General features: G+C 43.3%; 2 long non-coding RNA genes across 7 annotated transcripts in view; one reads left to right on the top strand and one right to left on the bottom strand.

Annotated features, from left to right (window-relative positions):
- Nucleotides 1–19,800, bottom strand: part of LOC119563866 — a 121,661-nt gene extending 101,861 nt beyond the window's left edge. The window contains exon 1 of one of the 6 annotated variants that reach the window (XR_006286238.1): nucleotides 19,423–19,800. This is a non-coding gene — a long non-coding RNA (uncharacterized LOC119563866). Of the gene's footprint in view, nucleotides 1–13,877; nucleotides 14,107–19,422 lie in introns of those variants that run through there. The other 5 variants (XR_006286236.1, XR_006286239.1, XR_006286237.1 and 2 more) reach the window with 5 other exon arrangements.
- LOC122463161 lies at nucleotides 876–21,736 on the top strand. Its single transcript, XR_006286240.1, has 3 exons — nucleotides 876–887; nucleotides 3,554–3,568; nucleotides 21,513–21,736. It is a non-coding gene; the product is annotated as an uncharacterized LOC122463161 (long non-coding RNA).
- Nucleotides 21,737–25,379: the final 3,643 nt, after the last annotated feature.

Below are 25,379 nucleotides of genomic sequence, written 5' to 3'. Positions count from 1 at the left end.
TGGGCTAATACAATGCTTAGCTATTTTAACAGGAAAAGAGAGTGATGGGGAATAGAAGCAATATTATCTTTGTATATTGCATTGTCCAGATTTGGTGTTCACTCTTTGAAAAGATGTTACAAATCAGAGAGGGTTCAGAGAAGAGCTACAGAAACAATTACAATGAGAGGCTAAAGCAGGGCAGTTTATTTAGCTTTAGATGATTGAAGACAAGTTCAGGAAGTAAAGTGTTCGTACTCTATAATTAGCATAGAGGCAAGATGTCAGATAGGACAGGGCTCTTCAATATAGATGCCAAAGGCATAACAAGGTCTAATGGATGGAACTTGATATCGGTAAAGTTCAAACTGAAAATAAAGGCATGTTTTAAAATATAAACAGTGAAGGTAACCAGCTATTGAAACAGGAATGGGGTAAAAACTCCATCAGTTTGAGACTTCAAATCAGGAGTAGGCATCTTTCTGGAAGACATGCTATCTACCTAAGATACTTACATGGTGCCTGTTACCATATTAACTGAGCACTCACAATCAATGTATTTATCCTCACAAAGCCCCTGTGAGGCAAGGCAGTGCTATCATCCACACTTCACAGAAGGGGAACTGAGGCACAGAAAAACTAAGCAACTTGGCCAAGGTCACAGAGGAAGGCGGTAGCTGAACAAGAAGTTAAACCCAGGTGCATGATGTCCTAACCATTGCACAATCCCTCCTCTCGATCAAGCTCAAGTTGAAAGGCTGGAAGCAGGAAATCTATGGCCTGTGTTAAGCAGGAGTATAGACTACATGATCATTACAGAGCCTTTAAAATCTCTGAGTAATCTATTCACAGTGACTCCCAGTATCTCCTGCCATCTGTATCTATTTCAGCACCGGCCTGAAGTTAATGTGATCAATTAAAATGTTATCTGCTTTTTGAACCTTTAGGTATTATCAGATTTTTTTAAAAAAAATGTTAGAGGTCTTCTCTGTCTCCATGAATTTGACTGCTGATGGACTTTAAAAAAAACAAAAACAAAAAACGGGGAAAGTGAGCTGTGCTATTTATTGTAGATTAACTGTTTCATAGAACTGGACAGAAGTTTTTCCCATCCTATAAAAATGTTTCATGATTTCACAGCCATTTCCCCATTCTATAGTGGGATGAACTTTTTCAAAGTGAAAAGAAAACACACACACACACACACACACACTCTGGAATAGCCAATAGCCTGCTGGTTATAATACTCACCTGGGATATGGGAGACTCAGGTTCCAGTTCCTACTCTGCCCCATTTGGAGCAGGGACTTGAATCCAGGTCTTCTGTACCCTAAGTAGGTCTCAATTGGTCTCTCTCTCTCCCCCGCCCCCCTCCTCCAACATGGACCCAAGAGATCTCTCCTGTTAAACTTTTATCAAACCCAGTATGTTCCTGTGAAATGTCCCGGTTCCAACAAATCAGTGTTTTCCAATAAAGAACCATTTAGATGAAAAATTCCCCACCACCTCTACTACTGAAGGAACTGTACCAGCTGGGGAAAACTAAGCACAGAACTTTAGCATTTCAGTCCAGTTGCAATTCTGACATGAACGCTGACCGACGGCAGGCATGCAGAATTGCATTGTACAAATCTTTTTGGAGAGCACTTAGTGGTAGCTTTGCTAAACTTTGCCAGTCAGTCAGACTTTTCCCTAGGGTGTGTCACTTGAATTTGCCGGCCATAGGGAGCTTAAAGCCATTGGTAAGATTTAGCTGCACTCTATAAAGGGAAAAATTTTACACAACACAACAACTCTGCTGATTAAGTGATTGGTAGGGTATTAGTAAATAAACCAGTGGTCTCTATCCTGTAATCCCCTTTTATGTGGGCTTCTGTAGGATAACTTGGGGGACTATGTGCCTGATCCTAAGCCCACTCAAGTCAAACAGTCTTTCCATCAACTTCAATGGCTTTTGGATCACTGACTAATTACAGATCCTTGGCTACCATGGCGACAGGCAGAGCAGAAGAATGTAAATGGCAAAGGACTACACTTTGGATTTGCAATGATTTGAGCCACCAAACCATGTAAGACCCTTATGCTTCTAAGTTTCATACTCAGGGAATATCACAGTTCATAATTTCCTGTGAAGGCAAATTATAAAGCTCACCTGGTTTAGAGAGTGGCTTTTATTCTGAGTGTTATGACAAGGACTGTACATGCCGTAAGATGAGGCAGAGAAGGGGTTGTTCTACAGGACACAGCAGGCTTCAATTCCAGTGAAGCCATGAGTAAATGGGGCCCCTAGATCATCCACTTCTAGCTTTTACCATCATTGAAGTCTAGCCCAGGAGTAGATTGGATCTTCTGTGAAATGGGAATATTTTTCTTTTAGCCCTTCTGATCTCAGACCTCCAACTTCCCCTAATGGGCATCAGAGTAAGAATTGCTAATGCAAAAAACAAGCAGCTTAAAACACCAGAGCTGCTATATGACTTAAGTGCCTCACATGAAGTCCCTAGAGTTGTCTTTTTAGTATTTTTTTTTACGATCCTGACAAATACTTTGTTCACTTCCCCCCCTTGCCATCCTAATGTACATGGATTGCTGGGCACAGATTCAGTTAGAGTGACTAATTACTTGTGTTGTAATGATCAACCTGCCTAATTTATCACTTCTTTGAACATTTAATTAGCCAGCAGTGCAAGACAATTAGGTTCTGAATTAGGATAAATTGAACTGCTAGTTTAGCAGCTTTAAGGATATGGAAACCACCACCAATCACTGCTATGTAAATATTCAACAAAGCAGTTAAAGCACGAGAATCTCAAAAAGATTAATAATCCTGACATGCAAAAGACTTTGAAGAACTAAACTGTGACAGTTTTGTATTTCATCAAATCTATATGTGAAGGTAAGGTGCCTGGAAGGAGATGTTGCTTAACATGGCATCTTCCTGCTTCCTTGTTAACTCTGTCTCCCTCTAATGCAAGAATAGAGAGGTTTATGAGTGTATTACTGCCATCAAACTAATGGAGCTGGTACTTTAGCTGAAGTGGTAGACACACACCCTTTTTAGATCCCGAGGTCTGGGGTTCAATACCTGCCCATTCAAGGGTTATAAAAGCACAGGACTCCTGGTTCTCAGACAGTTCCAACAGTCCAGAGATTAGTATTAAACAACCCAAGGGCTACAAGCAGGTCTGAAAGATAAAGTTCTGGTTAGAAGTTTGAGGAATGGAGTTCGTTCAAGACTCTAGCAGCAGATGGAGAAGCTAGGGTGCATCTGGTGCAAATGCGCTCTCTACATTAAGTTGTTTGCCTTCCAGAAGTAAGTTACCGTAATAGTCTGGAAATGACAAAGGGTAAAACTTTCAAAAGTTAAGGGATTCAGGAGCTTAATTCCTATTTAATTTCCATGTGATTTGGGTTCCTAAAAGCCTAAGTCAGTTTGAAAATGGAATTTAGGGTCCTAAATCCTTTAGGCACTTTTGAAAGTCTCCCCCAAGATATGAACACGCACAAATGCATACACAGAGCCATCAGCACCGTAACATTCAAGTGCCTAGTAGTTCCAAGAAATAGCGAACAGTCTGGTGCTTACTAGGTGGATAGATTACGGTAGATGATTTCTTGCTCTAGGGACAAAGACATAAACCGACAAAGGCTTTAAAAAAAAATATCACTAAAAGAAACCTCAGAAATTGTCCATGTACAATTGAAGTCTGGTACCTGCTAATATAACAGCTACACAATTTTATTCCTAAATAATTCTAAGTATACTTTTTATTGGTATATTTAGTGCTAATTAATCCATTTTGAATTGTTTGCCTAAGCTGCTCAATAATATCACTTCATTAAGAAGGCTTCAATTAAAGAAAACTAAAAAGACAGTTCCCACCAGAAAGCTATCTGCACGGATTACACCAGCACTCTCAAATTAGAGATGAAATTACAGCTTTCCTGTTACCGTGAGAACAGCAACATTTCTCACAGGCTGTTAAAATTATTAACTCAAGGAGCATATATCTTTTGAAACTTCATAATTATTTATCTAGGGTTGTATAAGCTTTGGCTGGGCACACAGTAAGTGCCATTAAGGAAATATCAAAGGAACTGTTGCAAGAGTGGAGGGAATCTCCACCAGTTTTCTCCATAGACTACATAATTTGCTTTATTCTCCTATTGCTTTTTTACACTGCCCTAGGGGCAAGGGGACGTCACAGACATAGAGGAAAGGGTCTTACAGGCTGTGTTCCATACTGCTGGTAATTACAACCGTGGTGTAAGTTTTTGGGAAAGGGGAACAATAAGGAAGAGGATTTCAAAGACGTTACCTTCCATCTGAGGATCCCAAAACATTTTACACATTTGATGCAATGCCAGCACTAGCTACCAATTTTATTGATGGCCGCACATGAGCAATGTTGCCAAGGAGGCAGGGTTACAATATCAGTGTACACTGGGATAGAGTCTAGGCGAAGCAGGACAATGGTACAGTGTCCCCCTTATTTGACCTTAGCAGTTGGCCAAAGTTCAGGGTTCTGCAGATTGTTTCTGTGAGGAGGAGAAATTGATGATGGAGTCTGGTATCTTTGACACAATCCTGCTTATTTACTGAGAATGTACAAAGGCCTGTTTCCTGGAACGGCAGAGGATTCAAACTACAGGAGACAGTTTCTTTGCTCACAGGTCCAAATCCCTTTCTGCAAGTACTCTGCCCAAAAAGCAGTCTCTCTGGGCTTTTCTCAGGGCCACGCTCATCATACTTGTTCAGGCAGCATCTGGCACTTCCTTCTCTCTCCCCACTTCTCTGGTCTTTCTGCATTCTCTCTGACACAAAAATTTTCACAGAACAAGAGCCAGCAAAACCACTCCACCCATACACACCTGCCTTGCGCCTGTGTTTGGAGTGGAAGCCGCAATTGTTTCAGCCATCTGGTTACGTAAAGGAGCTTGATGGAAGTATCTTAAATGAAGGGCAGATCTACACACACACACACTTACTTCAAAGAGGTTTAACCCAACCCGTAACTGTATGTCCTGTTTTCCAGCTGTGGTTAAGTCCTTCAAGACACGGTCCCACCATTCTGCTCCTTATCCTCTCTCATGCTCCAGGAGCAATGGTAAATGTTGGTATTAAACAAAGGGGAAAGTGAAGAAAAGCCATAACACATGCTGGGCTCAACAGGAAAGTGATTATTCACACAAGGGGAGATTTGAACCGGAGAAGCAGCTGTCGGTATGGGACATCACCAGAGCCTGCTCAGCTCCTACTGGAGCTTGAGCGTTGTGTGTTCACTGCCTGACAACTTGAAGGAGACAGAATTGACATTTGGAACATGAAGGATTCCAGCTGTCTAATTACGTGCTGAACACTATCGGAATTGAAGTCGCCGTGGCTGCTGGATGATCTATCACTGCTCGAGCTCCTGAGGAACTGCCAAGTTTCAACAGTGCTGCAGGGCAGCGGTGACAGACTACACATCATGCAGCTAGTAATTACAAACAATGGGATAACGGTTTTGGGGAAAAGGGAATAATAAAGAAGAGGATTTCAGCAATTAACAACAAGACATTATCTTCCATTGGAGTCTCTCACAGCATTTGACAGACCTTATGCAAGGTCAGCCACAAGTTCTGAGGGTATCATGCTGCCAGCGCAGCTTGCATGAGTGTGGGGCATTTGTGTTAGTCAGAGAGACGTTCATCTTTCCGCTTCCATTAGCGACTACTAATGCTCCCTATGCTGTCCCAGTGGAGAACGTATGATCTGTTGCGATAGATTTCACAATGATCACAGGAGTCATCATCTTATCCCCAAGAATCCCCTCGCTGTTTCCCTTCCCCTCCCCCATTTATTAAAATGCTACCTTTGCAGCCTTATGCTTTTTTAAATGCTAAACAGAGGCACCATCTGAATGACTCAAAAAGGAAAGGAGGATTTGTGGCACCTTAGAGACTAACAAATTTGAGCATAAGCTTTCGTGAGCTACAGCTCACTTCATCGGATGCATTCAGTGGAATCTGAATGACTGCTTTTCTTCTTCCCTCCTGTTCCCCCCCCCGCCCCGAATCTATGTCTCTGGGGCAGGCAGGGCAGCAACATTCGGTCACTGTTGCTGGAGTGGGGTGGCAGAGGGTTAGCGGGATGGTGGGTGACTGTGCAGGTAACAAAACCTTTGACATTCTTCCTACACGTTGACTAGTTTGAACTCAGACTACTAATGCTTAAAGCATCCGTTTAGGCATTTGCAAGACTGGGGCCAATAGTCACTATTTTTTTTTTGGGGTGGGGGGGGGGAAGAGCAGGAGCATCTGTCTATCTTTTTCTACAGTACCCAGTGCAAGGGGGCCCAGATCCTTAGAGTTCTACTGTATTGCAAAAAATGATCTTTTAAGTTCTAGCTTTTTCTTAGAGAGTCAGAGCAGACAGCCATAAATATGTTGCTTAAAAAGGAGCCATTTTCTCAACTATATTTGAAAAACATTAAATTATTTCAGGTCTGTGAGGAGGTGTCCACCCCTCACATCTCCCAAAAGTGTTAAGGTGGGTAGGTGATCCCACTAATCACCTAGGCTGCACCTGAACGAAGACTGTCATAACCATACAGCTAAGGGTAGCCTAGAATTCCTCCTGACCTGTAAGGGGTTAAGAAGCTCAAATAACTTGGTTGGCACGTGACCAAAAGGACCAATGGGGAAAGAAGATACTTTCAAATCTGGGGGCAGGGATAAGGCTTTGTTTGTGCTCTGCTCTTGGGAAGCAGAGAAGCACCAGGTCAGAAAACTCCTTCTCCTATAAACCATCCTAAAGTGAGTCTCAATATTGCAAAAAGAGTAAGTAAATAAGGCAGGGCGCGTTAGATTACCTTTTGTTTTCAACTTGTGAATTTTCCCTGTGCTAAGAGGGAGGTTTATTCCTGTTTTTGTAACTTTAAAGCTTTGCCTAGAGGGGAATCCTCTGTGTTTTGAATCTGATTACCCTGTAAAGTTGCCTTCCATCCTGATTTTACAGAGGTGCTGCTTTAAACTTTTTCTTTATTATAAAGTTCTGTTTTTTAAAAATCTGGTTTTCCTGTTTGGTTGGTAGATTATTCTCAAGCCTCCCAGGGAGGGGGTGTAGGGCTTGGGGGAATAGGAATTCCAGTGGTCCTTTCCCTGATTCTTTGTCTAAATCACTTGGTGGTGGCAGCGTACCGTCCAAGGACAAAGGATTTGTGACTTGGGGACGTTTTTAACCTAAGCTGGTAGAAATAAGGTTGGGAGCTTTCATGCGGGTCCCCACATCTGTACCCTAGAGTTCAGAGTGGGGAGGGAAACCTGACAAAGACTACTTAGAGATGGAGCTCAGCTGGACAGGAACAGGAGGGGCCTGCATAAAGCACAGTAGCTGACAGCAGAAGGGGGTGGCAGAGAAAAAGAGGCAGCAGTTGCTCTCAGGATGAGAGAAGGTGAAGAAGGAAATAGCCCAGTGATACAACAGAAAGGTCGGGGACCGTGCAGACCATGACTGCTTGTTATAGGGTCCCTGGATTGGATTCCGAGTGGAGGACAAGTCAGGGTTCCCCAACCAGCCACTGGGCAGTGGCATCGTTAAGGAGCAGCAAAGGGAAGGCTACCTGAGAAAAGATCTTGAGAGTCTTTGATACACGCAACCCCCCACTGAAGGGCAGAACTACAGTGACCTGGCTGGAGGGAAGTGAGCAACTGCAGGACGGGGCGCGGGACTGGCAGATCTGGCCAAAAGGAGGTGCTCCAGTGGTGAGCCGAGCACCCTGTGGCAAGGTCCCACACTTATGCCTGACCCCTACCACCAATTTTCCTGTTTTCAGTTTCTCTTGTTCTTGTTGCTGGATGGAAGACACATAGAAAACCGACTACACAGGAGGGAGAGAAACTGACCAGAAAAAGTACTGTCAAGTTTACAAAGCAGACAAACTGAACAAGAGAGCTTTTCCTCAAATCTTTTCCAGCTAGAGATGTTTCCGTGTTACCTATAAAATAGAAATAGGCAACACGTGTTTGGACAGAAAAGAACTCACAAGTTGACAGCGTCACTCATATTTCACAAGTCCCATGAGAACCCAGAGTGCTTTTCAGACTCTGTACTTACCACCCGCAACTACTTCTGGGATGGATAGCAGCAGCAAAGCAGAGAAACAGCGAACAGTACACTGCACAACTTTAGGAATGGCATTTTAACCAAGACAAACATCTGGTCTTCCTGAAAAGTGCTGTGGGTTCTCAAATGTCAATAAAAATAAAACCCCAATTCTAAAGGTCTCTTCTGAAAAGACTTTTCTTCCCTCACCCCATGCACATTGCATGCAGGGTGACCAGCTAGCAAATATGAAAAATCGGGATGGGATGGGGAGTAATAGATGCCTATATAAGACAAAGTCGCAAATGTTGGGACTGTCCCTGTAATATAGGGACATCTGGTTACCTTAATTGCATGGAACCAGTCTCTGAGTGATGGATGAAAGCTGAAGGCCAACTGGCAAAAGTGCTCCCTGGTCTTTACAAGCAACCCCTGTCTCAGACCTGACAAACTCTGTACATTTAATGCACCGCTTTCATGGTATTTATCCAGGAAGGCTAACTTGTAAGGTCTCTACTGAAAGCTTGTAGGTTACCGATGCTCAATCATTGTGTACCGGTAATATTTGAGGAATAATTTATATTGAAAGTTATGTCCTTATGGTCTTATCATAAAAGTTAGTCACCAGGGAATCATAGGTCTTGGTGATTGCCCATTCAACGAAGAGGAAGTTGTCACCCTTCCCTGGCTAGCTGATTATGTAAATGTATTGTTCAATTGCCTACCCTTGCCCCAACCCAGAACAGTCCATGGAAAACCAACAAATACAACTGCAAACAATCAAAACCATTTGGAGGTAAAAAGGAACATTGTAACAGACAGGGTCACCCTGCCTGTGAATACACACAAGACTGATTCATTATCTGACAAGGGAGAAGAACAATCCTCTGTATCCATTTACTGAGGAATCTTATAGAGTGTGGGATGCTTTCCATGAAAGATTAGATCCTAGCTCCTGGGAGGCTGGCCAACTCTGCAACTTTGGGGGGGTGGGGAGGTGGGAAGGAAGACCTACTTAATTAGATAAGAGAGGTCACTATTAAGCAGTGTAGGCCCTAGTTTGTATATTGTGATTTTGTTTTATGTTGCAACCATTTGTTTCTATCTCTGGTTTGTAGCCAAACTGCTTTTTTCCCCCCCTTACAATAAAGCAAAAACCATTATTTAAGTGCTCACCAATACAGTGCGTTATGTAGGAGCAGCGACTGAAGGTAAAACTGCCGTACACTGTTCCTTTGGGAGCTGAGGATCTGGGATTTCTGTGAGTAGCCAGGGTCAGGGGCTGGACATCACAGGAGAATGCTTCAAGGCGAATAGGGGTGCAGCTGTTGTTTACTGGCAAGGTGAAGGCAAGGCTGACATAGCCTGGAGGAGAGTGCTTTAACAGCTGACAGGCTGGGGGCGTTAGGGAGCTAACATCCAGTTACCACAAGCAAGACTCCATCTTGCTGGAACTAGGGAATAACAAGGTGACTCTCCGTCCTGGGTACCCCGAGAACTGTCACAGGACTCAGGGAAGTTAGATTTCAAAACCCCCAGAAAACGATATTATGGGTTTTCCATAAAATTCTTAGTCATTTGTTTGTGACCATATCTTTATTTAATTGCCAGCCGGCTGATGTTAGTAACGGGGCAAGGCGCTGTGGGTGAGGATAATCAATTCAACCGCAAGGGAGGCTAGGTGTAGAGAGACTCCGTGTTCAATCACAGAACGTTAGCAGTCCTCTTGGCACTGCACTTGAACACGAGCAGCCAAAATACAGCAAAGGTAGCCAGTCTTTTACAGCCTTAGCCAAAGCACAGTGAGCGAGTCACACCAATTTCAGCAGGCTTTGGATCACGGTCCTACTTTCCACCATCCAGGCTCCATACTTTTGTACACCAAATACCAATATACGAATTAAAGAACCAGATGCTACTTCATCTGAGCCATTGAAGGCTGCAGTCCTGGGATCATTGTGCATTACCAGCAGCATTTGAACATACCTACGTAGTCAGTTATGCCAGTACAATGCAATGCTGATTTTCTCCCATGCTGTATGTAAACAATTTTATCAAGCAGATTGTTGGTTAATTGTGCACACAAGATGTTTTAGATACAAGACACGCAGTTTTGCTGCATTGCCTTCTTTAAAAAAAAAAAAAAAAAAAAAACACCAAACAAACCTTTCTTCATGACCTATATTTATTGCTTATGAAAATATCAGTAGTATCAAAAGGACACCAATAAAAACAGGGCCAGAGAAATGAGAAAATGGAAGAAATCTAAAGATAAGTAATTTTGATGATAAGGAATGTTAGTATGATGTGGGGAAAATAAGATACCAGAGATAAAATACACTATAACAATCTTTATGATAATGGAAGAGAAGCACATTAAGAATTTTATTAGCAAGAACTACAAAAATTAGCTTTCCCTATTTTCATTTTAGAATCACTCAGCACTTGGTTTCCACAATAAAAACAGCAATGAAAAGAAAATTGGACACAGGGCATTACACTTTTCCCTCTGCAGGGGAAGATTATTTCTTCTCTCTTGGGGGAGGATGACAACAACTAGTACAGACAATCACGGCTTTTATTCTGGAGGTTATGGGGCATGTTACAAAGGCACAGTGTAGCCCAACTGTGCCTCCAGGAGGCAATCTGACTACCCTTCCTGACCTCTGACATGTTAGGGAAGAGTCTAGTCTTTTCAAGCAGTCAAATCAAGAGTAGGAACTGTCAGCTTCCTCAAACAGCAAGTTTTACCAAGTCCTTTCACAACACAAGTTACCCGTGACTGAAGAGCAGGAAGCTGTACTCTAGTGGAGAGCAACAGAGGGTGCTCATGAGCAGATGCTGACATTTGCTGCTCTGGACAAAATCATAAGGAGCTGGCTCATTAAGGGAATTAGGCTCAGCCTCACTTGATTTAACCAATTCGGTGACAGGACTATAGGATATCAAACAAGTCTGTAGTTTAATTTAGAGAGTTAGAAGAGCCTACAGGAAGGAGTCAGAGTAGCAGCTGTGTTAGTCTGTATTCACAAAAAGAAATGGAGTACTTGTGGCACCTTAGAGACTAACCAATTTATTTGAGCATAAGCTTTCATGAGCTACAGCTCACTACATCAGATGCATAAAAGTGGAAAATGCAGTGAAGATATTTTTATACATACAGACCATGAAAAAATGGGTGTTTATCACTTCAAAAGGTTTTCTCTCCCCCGACCCCACTCTCCTGTGACTCCAAAGTTCTCCAGGTGGTCTGGGGAACAAGAGCCCATAAGGAGAGCTGTGCTGAAACCCTGCACCCAGGGTGGAAGAATATGTGAGCCCAGGGACAAGGCTAAAGGACGACCTCTGAGCATCCTGTGACCTAGTCAGGAGCGGGGAAGGCTTGTTTTTGAAGGGTGTGTGTGTTTTTAAAAAAGCAGGCCCAGAAAGGGGAGAGAGTTGATCTGAAAGTTGTGTGGAGTTTTGACTGAGGAGGGGAAACGGAGGCAGCAGACACACTGATATTGTTGGGCAAGCCCTGCTACAGATGCCGAAAGTCAAACAGGTACAAGCAAAATGAAGAGAATAGACTAGATGATGAAGGTGAAGCAGCTAGCTAATAATGTATTCCTAAATCAAGGAGGGAAGCTATTATAGAGTTAGCCAGCAGGAAAGGACCACTGTGAACATCTGATACTCAAGAGCAAAACCTCTAAGGAGACAAAAAGGAAAGGAGTACTTGTGGCACCTTAGAAACTAACAAATTTAGTTGAGCATAAGCTTTCATGAGCTACAGCTCACTTCATCGGATGCATTCAGTGGTGCTCAGCTGGAAGTAAACAGACCAGAAAGGGCAGTGGTCCCAGAAGTGACAAGGCTCACTGCTCCCACAATGTTTGAAATAGCCATGGGAAAGTAGGATGGGAGGAGATGAGAAGAAATACGGTTCGGAGGGTGGTGATGTACAGTGGTTACAGCCAGGGGACCCCAAGTCAGGATACCTGGATTCTAGGCTGCGTTCCACCACAGACTTGCTAGGTGGCATGGGGCAAGTCAATCATCCTCTGGTCTCTAAAAGGGATAGAAGAACTTTGTCTGAAAATCTCCACTGGGGATGAGGGAAAAGGGACATGAAACTTTGGCTGACTAAGGAATTGGGTGAATGAGGCACAGCAGGGGCTTGAGCAGGCCAGTTTTTTGAAGAGGAACGACAGGAGATACAGCTAGATATTTAAGAATTTTTTTTTACATGGGCGTGAACATCCCCCTCGAGCAAACTCTGCAGAAAGTTCTGGAGAGGGTGGGAAGGAGGCGGATCTTTGAGTCTAGATTGAACCTGGCTTCAGATACCTGAGGTTCTACAGTGTTGCCTCCTTCAGAGTTATTGTAAGGCTATGACCATGTAAATGCAGAGTGTGTGATACTTTGGCTTAGGTATTTAAGTCCTGCCCCTCTTCAATGATCTGTCTCTTATCACCACAGCTAGAAATACAGGACTTCTCAAATTCTTTCAGTACCTCATTTCCAGAGCCCATATTGGGTTTAGGTTGGCTGATGAAGCTTCACTTCCTTTGGGATCTTTATTACCATCTCAGTGAGGCACATTTAGCAGTTCGAGAACAGTATCTCACAATGGCCATCCTGCTGCATTCTGAAGGCCATTTGTCATCTCCAAGAGACTCATTTCCAGTTTCATAACTTCACATGCTTCCCCAATGTAACCATCTGTCACCAACATCCAATCCTGACAGAGTAGATTGTGTTTAGTGCATGCTCAGATTTCATTTCCAATGAGTCAGAACGCTTCTTTCTAGGGCTATTAAGCAGACTCAAGGAACATCCATGTATGTTCAAGGCACGGGAAATTTAGTACAATTGAATTCCAAGGGTCAAACACAAGTAGAATTAGAATTGTCAGTGTGAAAAAACACTGGAGAAAATCATCAGAAAGAACGAGGCCGATTTGTGCTAGAGAAAGAGCTTCCTGTAGGTCTTATCAATCAATCCTCCCAAGCCCCAAATATGGGACAGAACCAGAAGGTGGAAACTAGTATAAAAGAGAGGAAGCAGAAAATGCTGTGGGGGTGGGGCAACAGTCTAACCAGTTTGACGCTCTCTATCGCCTCAGGTCTAATGAGCAGGAATAAAAGGACATTGCATGCAGCGATAGCAATGGAGTAAGAGTCCTGGAGCGTTCAACTTCCAACTTGCCCTGCAGGAAACAAGTCTTTCCCCTATACGGGCTCAAGATTACTCTCTATGTAAGAAGGAGAAAAAGCCTCAGGACAGGTGGAATGTTAAAGGCTGAAAGGATAACATTTTCAAAAGGATTTAAGTGACTTAGGAGCTTAATCGCTATTAAAAAATGACTAGCATTTACGAGGTTCAGTCCCATTAACTGTCAAAGAGCTTCAAGCTCTCAAGTGTCCAAGTCACTGCTGAAAATTGGATTTACTCCCTCCTGAATTCTGGAGCCTTCATGGAGAACACCCTGTCAGCTCCTCCCCCCTCCCTCTGTTATATCGAGCTTCAGTGTTTCCACAACTATGACAGCAGATCATGGGGAGAAAGGCGCACTCAGGTGCAGCTCCAATCGTTGCATTCTGTTCCGACATGGCACCTTGGGCTAAAATAAATAAATAAAAAAAATTTCTCAGGCCCTTACTCATCCCACTTTAGCTCCTAACCCAATACTCAGTGTTATACACCATCTTACAGTAACCAGAAAATATTAGTTCCCCAGGAAACTTGACTGGCCTTTTTGCAGCCTTCTCCAGTTTAAAGAGCAAGTGACAGGACAGACAAACCATTTCTATCTCTTTTAACCACTGACCTGCTGTGGATCTAATGTATTGCCCTTGATGACGAGTCCTCTCTCTTCACAAGCTGTAAATAACACAGCTCAGATACGTCATGTGACTTTCAACACAGCTCAGATACGTCATGACTGAAAACCGCCTGCTGCTCCCCCAGCATGTTTATCTAACATCTGCAGGGCTACGAACAGGGTGCTTGAGAGCAGATGGTGCATCTCTCTCAATGCAGGCAGCACAGTCTCTATAGGCAATACGTAGACACCCAGTGTTTTCCAGGGTCAACATGATTATTGTGAAGGGAGGATTTAAAAACAAAACAAAACACCATGCCACAAAACAAGCTACAGCTTAAATATATACTTTAGCTCATGCAGCCCTTGGCAGAGTTGATAAGAGCTGAAGCATTTCCCAAGAAAGGAGGAAAAAGCCCACACGCATAGGCTGCCTTCGGCAGGTGGGGATTTGGGAAGAGGAGAGGCAAATTGATAAACTGTTCACAGGATTAGGGCTCTTGGTGTAACCACTGGGGAGAGAGTTCCCAAGGGCAGTGTTTTCTCCTTCTCTGTGGGTTATGTAACCCAAGGGGAACATGACAGGATCACAGAGAGAAAGAAAGCTGATACTCTTGGGGAAATAGCTGAAACTGACCAAGAAGGGGAAAGAAAGTGCAAAATGACCAAGTTGGCTGGGGGACACCATTTGCATCCTCTAAGAGTACAGGGCAGAAGGAGGATCTCTCTCCGAGGCTTGGCACAAGTTAAAAGTTGGCTCCAGGCTTCACCGAACACTTAGTCTGGCCCAGTCAGATGGGAAAGGGCATGACTCACTGCCTGTCAGGAAGGAGGGCACCACCTGGCTTTTTCCTATCCCATAGCGGCCTTTAAAAAATAAATAAATAAAATCTCAGCAGGGTCTAAGGAGGAACCAGTACTGTTAGCTGATCCAAGGCTGGCCTATCCCCCCAAAGCCCTAGGTGAGGGGCCTGTGACGGGTTGGGTCACAGAAACCCCCTTGGGAACTGCCACCTGATGTGCTGAGACCACCTCTGAGCCAGTTTTCCCTGGCAGCTTGGGACTTCAGTGCCCTGCCTGGTTGTGCCAGCTTAAAAAGTGTTTCTGTCTCCAGCACTCAGATACCCAACTCCCAGTGGGGTCCAAACCCCAAATAAATCCATTTTACCCTGTATAAAGCTTATACAGGGTAAACTTAAATTGTTCGCCCTCTATAACACTGGTAGAGAGATATATGCAGCTGTTTGCCCCCCCCGGTATTAATAAGTAAAAACGGATTTTCTTAAATAGAAAAGGTAGGGTTTAAGTGGTTCCAAGTAAGAACAGACCGAACAAAGTGAATTAGCAAGCAAAATAAAACAAAACACGCAAGTCTAAGCCTAATACAGTAAGACATTCCTTCTCCTGGATACTTTATTATCTAAAGGCCCTTATGCTGCCATACAAGCAGACATCTGTTCTTAGACAGAGTCCATTAGAGTCAACAGGACTCCAGGTGGGTGTTAGAGACCAAACAGAATGGATTTCAGGACTTGGTGCCCAAGTAGAGGAAGTGGGTCAGGGAAGGCAAAGGTAACAGTGATAGAGTTACAGTAATATCCTCTGGTTTTGAGCCAGAACAAAGCAGCCGTTTCCTTCTCTGTCAGTCAGCCTCAAAGTGGTTATTTTTGTTTTTAATTATTATAATGCACCCAACATCACCATTCATATGCATCCCAATGAGATGACAACTACAGAATGGTTTAGTGACAGGAGCATGGGGCTGTCTAACAAGGGAGGTCTTCACCAAGAAACTTAGCTTCACTGTGCCTTAGTTTACCCATTTTACAGATGGGGATTATACCTGAATCATGGTAGCTTTGAAAAGGCAAAGAGAGAAAGAGAGATGCATTGTGTATTATAATCCATATAGCAAAGTACATAACAACTTTTACAATGACACGATTTAAAAAATTATAAAGTTATGCCTCATGTAAAGTACCTGAAATGAATGGCTAAAGCCTTCTGTTTTCCAGCAGGAGAATATTTGTAAGTGCTACTTTGACTTTGTAATCAAACTGTACATAACAAAAAGGTGATATATTGAAAAACAATACTAGGAGCAAAGAATTATTATGTTCTTATTCCCCGTACATTTGAGCCTTGCTAGAACAAATGTCATATAGTAGAAAAATTCTGAAAATATGAATGCCGCCATCAATAAAGGAACCTGTGGAACCTTATATCGTAGCTTCCCCCATGTGTGTGTGCTTGTTTCCTCTTCTAATGAATTGTGAGTAGCAAAATATTTAACATTTTTTAAAAAATAGTTCAGATCTTTTTAAAGGCCAGAAGGGATCATTATGATTATTCAGTCCTAACTCCTGCTTAACATAGGCTATAGCCAGCAATTCTAGCCCAACAACTTGTGGCTGAACTAAAGCCTATATTTTAGAAAGACACCCAATCTTGATTTCAAGGCTCGATGAAAAGCAGACTTGAGAGGCTGGCATCCTGGTACACTACCCAGCATACTTCCCCCCTAGGCTACAGGATATTTTTAAAATTGTTAATGGCAAATACTAGTGATCCTTCAATGCCCCTGTATCCTTAAAATAGTTCAGGACCAGAGAGCTGCCCTGTGCCTGCCATCTTCGTCTTGCCTCCAATCATGCAAAAACTCACATCTAGCCATTCTGGTACAAGTAGTCCCACTGGATTTCATACTTTGGCACCTGTCATTCATTACTTGGTTTTATAGTTAATATTGATCTCAGTTTAAATTGCAGACACCCAGCTGTTGGGAAAGCTCACCTTACAGGCAGACCTGTAGTTAGGCATTGTACATGAAGGATAAACTCCTGAGCTCCCAAATACATGGTTTGCTTTACTGCAGTTTCATTGTGTATGTAGAGGAAACAGATTGACAGAGCCAGAAGAGTACCCAGAAGTTACCTACTACAGGACAGGCCCAACAAAGAAAACAACAGAACGCCACCAGCCGTCACCTTCAGCCCCCAACTAAAACCTCTCCAACGCATCATCAAGAATCTACAACCTATCCTGAAGGACGACCCATCACTCTCACAGATCTTGGGAGATAGGCCAGTCCTTGCTTACAGACAGCCCCACAACCTGAAGCAAATACTCACCAGCAACCGCACACCACACAACAAAAACACTAACCCAGGAACCTACAGTTGCAACAAAGCCCGTTGCCAACTGTGTCCACATATCTATTCAGGGGACACCATCATAGGGCCTAATCACATCAGCCACACTATCAGCAGCTCATTCACCTGCACATCCACCAATGTGATATATGCCATTATGTGCCAGCAATGCCCCTCTGCCATGTACATTGGCCAAACTGGACAGACTCTACGTAAAAGAATAAATGGACGCAAATCAGACATCAAGAATTATAACATTCAAAAACCAGTCGGAGAACACTTCAATCTCTCTGGTCACTCGATTACAGACCTAAAAGTGGCAATTCTTCAACAGAAAAACTTCAAAAACAGACTCCAACGAGAGACTGCTGAATTGGAATTAATTTGCAAACTGGACACCAATAACTTAGGCTTGAATAAAGACTGGGAGTGGCTGTGTCATTCCACAAAGTAAAACTATTTCTCCATGTTTATTCCCCCCCTACCCCCCGCTGTTCCTCACATGTTCTTTTCAACTGCCGGAAATGGCCCACCTCGATCATCACTACAAAAAGGTTTTTTTTTTTTCCTGCTGGTAATAGCTCACCTTACCTGATCACTCTCGAAACAGTGTGTATGGTAACACCCATTGTTTCATGTTCTCTGTGTATATAAAAATCTCCCCACTGTATTTTCCACTGCACGCATCCGATGTAGTGAGCTGTAGTTCACGAAAGCTTATGCTCAAATAAATTTGTTAGTCTCTAAGGTGCCACAAGTCCTTTTCTTATTGTGTACGTAGTTATTCTTTCTTACAAGAGCCATATTACATTTCACATAATGGGCCTGATCCACAGCTCCATTTCAATGGGACCACTCACACAAGTGAAGTGGCTTTTCATATCAGGCCCTTGACATTCGAGTCTGTTGGCAGGTTCCCTGGCAGTGATTTCGCTACCTTGGTAGTGCGTTGTATAAAGGGCACAGCTGAGAGTTTCAAAAGTGGCTCTCTATATTATTACTGCAGCAAACAAGTGGTTTTGCTTTTAGAACTGAAGCAAAGCGTAAAGTCATTTGTGCTTGCAAGGCGGTGAGTGACGGTGTTCATTGTTTGTAGCAACACTTAATAAAAAGGTAGGTGTTGTTGCTTCCTCTACCACATTCCAGAAGAAAACAATTGTCAAAAAACCTATCTTCAGAGTCACACACTGTCTGTTTGAAGTGCAATTTAAAGATAGTCCCTATATTTTTAAAGTACTAAAAAATAAAATGAAAAACATTCTATTCCATGCACGTTAATCCAAAATGATGCAACACCAAAAGCAGGCAGAATGAGAATTTCCATTAAGGTTATTTCTAGGGCACCTTTAAAATGGCAAAGGGTATGGGATTAGCATGCACATTTATCCACACACGTATGAATTAACCGAGGATGGAAGAAACCATAAAGAAACACAAATATTAGTAAGACGATGTGTATACACTGTTATACTCAGTTAAATCAGCTGGCCCATGATCAGTGGTATAATCTAACAAGCGCTATTATCCCACATCTAACAGGGAGAGCTAGCTCAGTGGTTTGAGCATTGGCCTGCTAAACCCAGGGTTGCAAGTTCAATCCCTGAGGGGACCATTTAGGGTTCTGGGGCAAAATTGGGGACTAGTCCTGCTTTGAGCAGGGGGTTGGACTAGATGACCTCCTGAGGTCCCTTCCAACTCTGATATTCTATGCATCTATGAAAAAACAGTTCACAGACCCCCCCACTCCTGCTTGGCTCTTAAGAGAGCATATTATCAGAGGAACAGGAGAATTCAGGGGACAGAGTTTTTTTTAAATAGGACCCCAGCTTGATCCACCACACTATTCATTATTGTGACTGGAGAGCTCTCCTCCTATCCTAAGAGTTGTTGAGCTCGGTCTTGTTCTCAGTTACCGATAGCTACATCCACAATTACCATCCGAACTACAACACCTTAGCTGACAACTTCAACGTGGCAAACAAGGGCCATGTAAATGCAGCACCTGCTACAACTCGCCAGTCAAAGTCAGTGGAAGTCCATTGATTTTAATGGGAGTTAGACTAGGCTCATAGAATTTTGCACTCCTACGGTCAGATATAAAGGAATCTTGTTATTAAAAAAAATTAAAATCCACCTAATCATAATGTTCTCACACCCCAAAACAAAGGGCTATTTTCAAGTGTATTTCATAATGTACTAAAATAAACCACCTCTCTTAATAAGGCATATGACAGAAGCAATATGAATCCTCAGATGAATCCACAAATGAAAATTAATTGCACTCCTCACACAAATTAAGCTGCCAGTTCAGTTTATAGGCTTTTTTTTTCCCCTTCAGACAGAACAACAGCTTTGCTTCCCAGTTAAGGTTTTCATGTAGTTAAATAACTGGATCTTACCTTTGCCTGAGTGTGGGAGAGCAGACTTGCCTTTCTTAAGTAGCTTCCTCAAGGATCTGTAAGTGATCACAAGCAGACATGTAATCCACCTCCAAGGCTTCCCTTAAGCTGATTTTTAGGAGGTTTCGGGTAAATAAGTCCAAGACAGTCTTTTTAAAAAATTTAAAAAGCAGTTTTCTTCCAGCAGCACCCAAAACTCTCATGATTTTTGGCAAGCACATAAGAAGAAGAGTGTCTCCCTTAATTCTCTCAAAGGAAAACTATACCAGACACACAGTAACATGGAAAGAAGGAAAATTCCATTTAGCACTGTTAAACAGCACTCTCCAGTGCTTAGTTATCTATTATATTAAACCAGCTCCTTTCTTCTAAGCAGCTAACTACCCCCCCACTGCCCAAGCCAGCTATTGAAACCACCTGCTTGAGCAGTCAGCTGGTTTGCCTTTTAACAAGCTCATGCTGGGCAGCTGAGATCTGTCCACAGTCTGCCTGGCCTGGCATTTTCTAATCATTTATCCTGGGATTTTCCTCCCCCACTTTTGTTCTTTGCCATCCCTGGCCTCAAACTTCTTGCTGCCAAACAAGTTCAGTCCACATCATGCAGTATTATCACGGTGTCAAGTATCACGGGGTAGCCGTGTTAGAGCGTATCTACAAAAACAACAAGGAGTCTGTTAGTATTATCACTGGGGCTGATCCAAGGCCAAAACCTGGCTGCTTGTTGAACTTCAGGGAGTGATTTCCCCATCTGCACCCTGTGTGAGGGTGCTATCACTGTAGCATCTAGGGCCCAGATCCTCAGAGGTATTAAAGCGCCTAGCTCCCATTGAAATCAATAGGAACTAGGTGGCCAAATGCCTTCGAGGATCTGGGCCTGGGTGTCCAAGAGCATCTGTCTTTATAAGAGATGAGTTCAGCTGAGCTTCTTTATGCCACCTCTGCAGCTCCTCTGATCCTGGGGCTGGTTGGGAACCATTGTAGCCTCTGGCATAACTTTCTGTACGGCTGCCCATGGCTCGAAGAGGCTGTTCTGGGTGCAGAGGTGCCCTGACTCTGCTCCCATTCATCCAGGAAGGCCACGAGAGGGGTTAGTGGAGTGAACAGACACTAGCTGCAGCGTCTCTCTCGAGGGAAGGACTCAGAAGGACATGAGGGGCCTGATTCTCTCTTGCCTTGTGTCATTATGGAAACCAGTGCCAAACAGATGTAAAAGCTGCCTAGTCAGACTGGTAGTCCTTTGCATGGGCCTCAGTGACTCAACAAGGTGCAGGGCACTGGGAAACTCAGGGGCTTTGTGCTCAAGGGAGTGCACGGACTGCTCCCTGCCAGCTCCTTCAGGAGTACATAACATTCCACAGCGGGCAAGAGCAGAAGGAGAAGCTGGACCATGCCCTTCCCTCCACACCTGCCACCGGAGCAGGGGGAGTAAGCTACAGCCCATGAAGGCATATAGCAGTGGGGCTAGGGATGTCAGGGAGGAATGCGGTCTCCTGCAGGTAGAATTCTCTCTGGATTCCCTCCCATGGGCAGCGTGACTATCTCTTCCCAGCAGGAAACTGCACCCAAATATCACAACCAAAGTCTTGGCGATACAGTCAAAGCAACTACGCAAGACAGGATCATTATGGTGGTCCTTCAGAGCAGGTATGAGGGCAGGACATTGTTTCTGTAGTAAGTTTGCACAGGACACTGTCTATCCTGTACCTGTTTCATGGATGAACAGGTAATTTTGACCTCTAATCTTGTCAAATCATGTAATATTTTTGTCTCCATTAAGATTTTAATTTGACAGTAGGGCAAAGAGGCCATCTCTAGTTTAGTATCAGTGTCCCGGTAATGCTTTCTCTCTCCAGAAGAGAGGAAGGATGGTCCAGTTGTTAGGGCATTAGTCTAGGACCTGGGTAAAAGTCCCTATTCTACCACAAAACTTCCTGTGTGATCTTAGGCAAGTTGCTTAGCTACAGTTCCCCAAATGTAAAAGGGGATAATAGCACTTTCATAGATTCCAAGGTGAGATGGTACCATTGTGATCATCTAGTCTGATCTTCTGTGTAACATCAGCCATAGAAATTCCCCAAAATGATTGCTAGAGCAGATCTTTTAGCAAAACATCCAATCTTGATTTAAAAATTGCCAGTGATGGAGAATCCATCACAATCCTTGGGAAGTTGTTCCACTGATGAATAACCCTCATTGTTAAAACATTCACACCTTATTTCCACTCTGAATTTGTTAGCTTCAACTTCCTACCACTGGATCATGTTAGACCTTTGTCTGCTAGATTGAAGAGACCATGATTAAATATTGGTTCCCCATGTAGTATAGACTGTAATCAAGTCACCCCTTAACCTTCTCTTTTGTTAAGCTAAATAAACTGAGCTCTTTGAGCCGGTCACTTTACAGGGAAATTGTAAGGTGCTTGGATACTTAGGCCTGGGCTACACTAGGGGAGGATTCGAACTAAGATACGCAACTTCTGCTACACTATTCACGTAGCTGAAGTTGAAGTATCTTAGTTCGAGTTACCTGGCCGTCCTCACGGTGGCGAGTCGACCGCGGCAGCTCCCCCGTCGACTCCGCTTACTCCTCCTGTTGAGGTGGAGTACAGGCGTCGATGTGGGGATCGACTTATTGCGTCTAGACAAGACACGATAAATCGATCCCCGATAGATCGATCACTACCCGCCGAGCCAGCAGGTAGTGAAGATGTACCCTAAGGTAATCAGGGCCATATAAATACTTAACATAAGTAGACCATGGACTGTGATAAAAAAAATCTACCAATTTTTTTGCTGAAAGTTGGAAATTTCATCATTTACATTGTCAATATTGAGAAATTTGGGGGGGAAAATCCCCCCTGCTAGCTCCACTTTAGACTGAGACAGTGCTTGCTACACCATCCATTTTCACTCCAGCTGGCTTCATCCCAGCACATTCTACCTCACTCCTATAGGTACAATCAAGCCTTTGTCTCAAAGGGACAATACAGAGGTTCCTTTGAACCGTGACACAACAGGAGTTTGCTGTGTGGCTGACTACATTTGCCTGGTGTGTGCAGTAGTTAGGAGTATTAAAATTCCCCTCCACTAAGATGTATTTTTACTGCATGTTAGTCATAATTAGGTTCAAACACAGCTCTGAAAGCAAAAAGTGCTGAGCAACTTCATTGCATTGTCAGTGCAAGTCTCTTTCTCTCTTGCTCACTGAGAAGGTGAGCCCTTGTGTCAGCCCTGGTGATTGTAGATATGCTCCCTCTCTTTTAATGTAGACTCAGTAACAGGAGGATCTGTCAGTTCAGAGTAAAACATTAACTAAACCAGGCCAAGATATTTCCTAGAGAAAAGACAGCAATTCTAATTATGTGAAACAACCTTTGGAAACTTCCTACTAAGGATAAGAGAATAAATTAGGCAGTTCATACACAAGGGGTGCGGGGGAGAAAAAGAGAAGGAGCTTTACAAATTCTGTTGCACCGCTATCTAAATGCAGATTTACAGTAATTCCCTTCATTTCTTTTCTAATTAAACATTTCCTGAAGGATCAGACCTGTCAATGTGATCTGAGGCCTATAGACTGAAGTGTAAAGTGAGGCAAATTGCCTGACTCACTTGCAATGATAGAGTCATTTTGGAAGGAGATTGGAAATCAATACTTGTCATCCCTGCACAGTGCTTTTTATTCAGAGGGGCAATTTGTAAGTGTAATTTGAATGAGTGTTGTAAGAAAATGCAAAGTTACAGTACCAGTCATGGAGAGTGAAATGACAGAATCTAAAATATAGGCTTATTGCTATTTTATTCATATTAATGTCAAGGAAGATTATCAATAAGCACAAAATTTTAATTTAGCAACGTGCAGGGAGACTGATTACAGTAGTCTTCAGTTTCCTTCTTAAGCAACAATCAGCATTGAGGGTACAATGCTTGATATAATTTCCCTGTTGACAATGTCTGACAATATCAGTGTTGTCTGGTATCTGCCGTGGCAAGGCAATTGAGGGCTATAAAAAGGAAATAGATGAGCCCTGAGTATACCAAGAAAACAGCACAGATTTTGCAAGAGAGCTCTCATGAGGGGTGAGTCAGACTTGAAGAGGATGCTCAGTACGCTTAGATGCAATCAAGGATGACAAGAAACATTCAAGAGGTTCTGCTTTTTTTCAAACAAGAGTACTCATGAGTGTAAAATGGGCAGCACTAGCTAAGCCAAGCAAAATACTGTCAGGTGCCCACTTGTAAATGTCCCCTAGCGGTCTGCCAGTTCATTTTACTCTGTGCTGGTAAATGCAGTATAGTGAGGATGTGTTGGAATTGCAAGCTATCACTCTAAGAACAGAAGGGTTTTCAGGGTCCTGCTTGCAGATTAGGGGCCTCTGTAACAAAGCGTGCAGGCACAGTCAGTCTGAAAGAGCCTGCTTAAAGCAAGGTGGGGGGAGTTGTGCCTCTTTGGCTGAGGGAGCAGCCTGCATTTTCTCTCTCTGTTTTTGGATTCTTGCATGTTAGAGCTCTGGATTCTAAGAAATAAAGCAGTGTTACATTGCACACTTACAGAAAGAGTATTTATGTTTTTATCTAACTTCTGTGTGGGAGCATAGCAGTAGCTATGAACAATTTCCCTCCTGGGCCTCTCATGAACAGAAATTGCCAGTTCTTACATGAGTCCGATGATTTTGTGATGGGATGGGGGACTAGTGTGCACCAGATACCGCAGTATGACTGTCAAACTCATTCACTTGTTTAGCTAGCTGGAGAGCTAGAGAAAACTAGTGCATTACAGTGGTGATCTACATAGCCTATCTACATAGCATTATCCAGTTAAAATATTTTCTTGTTGGTGCACATACTGAAATAAGATCTAAAGCTGTGAAATACTATATGCCATTTCTCCCTCTTGAAAAAACACTTGAAAAAGTTAATGTAAATGCCAGTATTATTCAGAACCAATGTTATCCCTGCTCTTCCACACATTTCTATGTGACTTTAGGGAAGTCACTTATTCTTTCTCTGTGCTTCCATTCCTCATCTGTAAAATGGGGATACTTGTACTTCAAATGGGCCTGTGAGGATAAATATATGAAAGACAGTAAGATGCTCTGATACTATGGTAATAGGGGGCCGTACAAGTACCTTAGATAGATCTATTGATCAGGACCTACCTTCACTGTAAACACATTACAACATGATCTAGAACTATCTGTGCACTACCAATCCCCAGTTTTAGGCTTCAACTGAGCTCAACTCAGGAACGGATAGAAAAAGTGGCTTTAGGACACCCTTGCACCCGGTGGATTAGACAGGGAATGGTCAACCACCAATTCCATGTTATATTCATGGCAGAGAAATTAGATAAGAACATACTATTCTGTTACTGAAGGTTACTTTATTTCTTAGAATTCAGAACAATAACACACAAGAACCCTAAAGCAGGCAGCCCCCTAAAACAGAGGCAGGGCCGGCTCCAGGCACCAGCGAAGGAAGCAGGTGCCTGGGGAGGCCAATAGAAAGGGGTGGCACTCTGTCCGTCATCGGGATGGCACATCCAGGTCTTCGGCGGCAGGCCCTGCAGTCCCTCTCTTCCTCTTTGGCGGCAGCTCAACCAGCCTTGGTTCCCCCCCCGGCCCGCCCCGCGCTGCTTGGGGCTGCAAAAAAGCTGGAGCCAGCCCTGAACAGAGGCACAATATAACCAACCTTATTCTAGGCGCTCTCTCTCTGAAGACTGATTCTGATTGCTACCCTACCCTATAGAGCCCCCTAGCCTGCAAGCAGGACCAGGAAAGTCTTTACTTGAAGTAATAGCTTGTAATTTTTACAGTTTTCAATATACCACATGTTGGAATTATCAGCCACCAGTATACTCTAGAACAACCCAAAGATCCTCCTCCTCTGGTAGTCCATTACAGCCTAAGAACAAAATGCCCCAGTCATGTTCTTTCCCGCCCTTTTCCTCTCCTCCTCTGT

The sequence above is a fragment of the Chelonia mydas genome, chromosome 17, assembly GCF_015237465.2.
Source record: "Chelonia mydas isolate rCheMyd1 chromosome 17, rCheMyd1.pri.v2, whole genome shotgun sequence".
Lineage (NCBI taxonomy): Eukaryota > Metazoa > Chordata > Testudines > Cheloniidae > Chelonia > Chelonia mydas.
This window is presented reverse-complemented; position numbering and strand designations above follow the sequence as displayed.